General features: G+C 42.3%; 1 pseudogene; it reads right to left on the bottom strand.

Moving 5' to 3' along the window:
- Window positions 1–230: 230 nt before the first annotated feature.
- On the bottom strand, window positions 231–907 carry LOC108522637 (serine/threonine-protein phosphatase 6 catalytic subunit pseudogene; annotated as a pseudogene).
- Between the last annotated feature and the right edge of the window lie 2,378 nt (window positions 908–3,285).

A 3,285-nucleotide genomic window follows, 5' to 3' on the forward strand; every position in this document is an offset into this window, starting at 1 on the left:
AATTTCAGCAGCCAAGTTGTTATTTGGTGGGGACGATGGACTCCAGATGCCTCAAGTTATGTATACCTGTCCCAGATGTAAACTTCATTGTCCTTTGTTGGATGATATTTTAAATGGATATAAAATAAATTAATCTAAATGGCTGCCCTCCTTTTTGTGTTTTGAAATTTTAGTTAAAACCTGCTACAGCTTATGACTTTGTACATTAAGATAATTGTATTGATCTTTTCTCAAGTCTTCTCAAATGAGTCCAGGGTGGGGATGGGATGGGGAAAATTGATAGAAAACATCGCTCTTCGGGGACTGATAGCCCAAGTATCCGTATCTTCAGTATCTGACCAAACCAGATCACAAAATGCTCCTTTATGAAGAATTTCCTGATTCCGTGCCATGGTTCGAATTTGATCCAGTGTTTTGAAATCAGGAGATAAACCACCATGAACACAAAAAATCTGCTCATCTATTAAAGTTGCTACTGTGAGCATGTCAAAAACTTTGGTACAGTATCTCTAGGCATTTCCATATTTGGCTTGGCACTCATCGTAAAATCCATAAACCTGTGTTATCTGTCTACTTTCATGATTTCATCGCAAAAGTGTAATACGATCAGGCCGTTTAACCTTTAATGCAAGAAGGTAAGACTGCAGGAACCTCTGTCTACAAAATCACTCATAAATATGTAGTTTGTGTCAGGAACCTGACCTTCAGTTCTGAATAGTTCACAAAGGTCATAAAACTATCCATGTATAGCTCCACACACTGTTAGTTGTGCTGATACTGGCTGAACATTTGACTCGTCTAAAAGGAGTTCACAAACATAGTCACATAGCCACTTCATGTCATTCTCTGGCAGGTACTTGTACAGCCGCGCTATCTCCACACACTTATCCAGGTCTAGTGGCGCCATTTTAGGAATAACAAGCCACGGTGACAGTGGTGGTGGCAGTGGCTGTAGTAGTGGTGGCCGCAGCGGAGGAGGCCAAAGCCAGAACTCTCTGCCTGCTTTTTAATGGTGGTGTTTTTTTCTTGTAAATTTGTTTGAGTTTCTTATAGATGCTGGATATTAGACCTTCGTCAGATGCATAGTTCGCAAATATCTTTTCCCATTCTGTAGGTTGTCTGTTTACTCTTTTGGGAGTTTCTTTTGTAGCAGCTTTTTAGTTTAACTAGATCCCATTTGTTAATCTTTGCTTTTGTTGCAATTGCTTTTGTCATCTTCATCATGAAATACGTGGCTGTGCCTATGTCCTGAATGGGTATCACCTAGGTTGTTTTCCGGAGTTTTTATACTTTAGGGTTTTATATTTAAGCCTTTAATCCATCTTGAGTTAATTTTTGTATATGGTGTAAGGAAAGAGTCTAGTTTCAATTTTCTGAATATGGCTAGCCAATTATCTCTGTGCTATTTATTGAATAGTAAATGCTTTCCCCATTGCTTGTTTTTGTCAGCTTTGTCAAAGATCAGATAGCTGTAAGTGTGCAGTGTTATTTCTGGATTCTCTTTTCTGTTCTGTTGGCTTATGTGTCTATTTTTGTACCAGTACCATGCTGTTTTAGTTATTGTAGTCCTGAAATACAGTTTGCAGTTGGGTAGTGTGATGCCTCCAGCTTTGTTATTTTTGCTTAGTATTGTATTGGCTATTCAGTCACTTTTTTGGTTCCATATTAATTTAAAAATAGTGCTTTTATACTTCTGTGAAGTATCTCAATATTTAATAGAAATACTGTTGAATCTATAAATTGCTTTGGACACTATGGCCATTGTAACAATATTGTTTCTTCCTATCCATGAGCATGGAATATTTTTCCATTTGTTTGTGTCATCTCTGATTCATTTGAGCAGTGTTTTGTAGTTCTCCTGGTAGAGATCTTTCACCTCTACAGTTAGATTTATTCCTAGGTATTTTATTCATTTTGTGGAAATTTTGAATGGGAGTAATTTCCTGATTTGGCTCTTGGCTTGTGTGTTTTTGGTGTATAGAAATGTTATTGATTTTGGCACATTGATTTTGTATCCTGAGAATTTCTTGAAGTTGTTTATCAGCTTAAGAAGCTTTTGGGCTGATACTATAGGGTTTTCTAAATATAGGATCATATTATCTGCTAGAGGAAGCAGGGGTGCATGTTTCCCTGCAGGCGTTCACCACAGTGGCAGAGGCAATGCAGCTAGGGGAGGTGGGGGTCCCCTGCTGGAGACTGCACAGTTGCACTGAAGATGGTGCTGGCTTTGGGCAGAGTGCTGGCTTGTGCAGATCTGGGTGCCTTTTCTGTGCCCCGCAAACAGGGGTGATCACTCAGGGTGTGGGAGGATCCATTATTCTCTGTGTATTGTTAGCACAAGGGTGGAGGACTGGCGGGGGCAGGGCTTGCTGGCTCTGTGCTCACCAAGGCTCCATATGCAATATCTGTTCTTGCATGACAATGGGGGCTAACTGTTCTCCTGTGTGCTGGCAGAACAAGTAAAGGAAAACCTGCCCATGCAGACACGTGGTAGCAAAGTATTGTGGGAGTGTTGCCCTGGGCCCAGGGAAAGCTGCAGTATGAGGAGTGAGCCTGTGGGCTGGTGCATGGCTATAGGGGCTGCCTTGTTAGAGTTCTGCACCAATCAGACACAGTCTGCCAGTGCAGAAGCTATGGTGTGGGCCTCCACAGCACTGGAGACTGGCCTGTAAGCACACATTACCAGGCTGGGTCCCAGAAGGGGCCATCAGACCAAAGGGTACTCAGGTATGACTAGCTCTGTCTGAAGTGCAAGATCACCCTGCACAGATCAGGTCTAACAGGTCTAACCTTTACCTAGGGCTAAGGTATCTTATGGAAGTAAGTTGAGCCTAGGGGGATCACCATCCCACCATCCCTGGGCATGCTTCACTACAGATGCTCCTGCACCACACACCCTCTTAGCTCCAAGTAAGCTGGTTTGCTGCCTCACCACTTCTCTAATCAGCTCTCTCTGTCATCTCAAGTGTCCCTGGTAGTCGAGGGGTTGCCCCTTTTGGGGTTCCAGAGGCCTCTGGCAAGAGTGGGTTTCTCCTTCCCAGTTAAAATTGCCCATTTCCTCAGAGGTGTAGTTAAAAAAATAAGTCCTAGAGCCCAATGAAGGGTTCCCAACTTTCTTCTCCATCAGCCAAGCTTCTGTGACTTCCCTCCATTCACTTTCAGTGTCTTCCCTCTGAAGATCTGTTGCAAGCATACCAGTAGTCTCAGTTCCTCCATCAATAGGGAGAGACTCTCCACTCAAATCATAGAAAGATAATTCAGACAAAAAAAATCAACAAAAAAAAA

This window comes from Rhinopithecus bieti, unplaced genomic scaffold, assembly GCF_001698545.2.
Source record: "Rhinopithecus bieti isolate Rb0 unplaced genomic scaffold, ASM169854v2 scaffold_68131, whole genome shotgun sequence".
Lineage (NCBI taxonomy): Eukaryota > Metazoa > Chordata > Mammalia > Primates > Cercopithecidae > Rhinopithecus > Rhinopithecus bieti.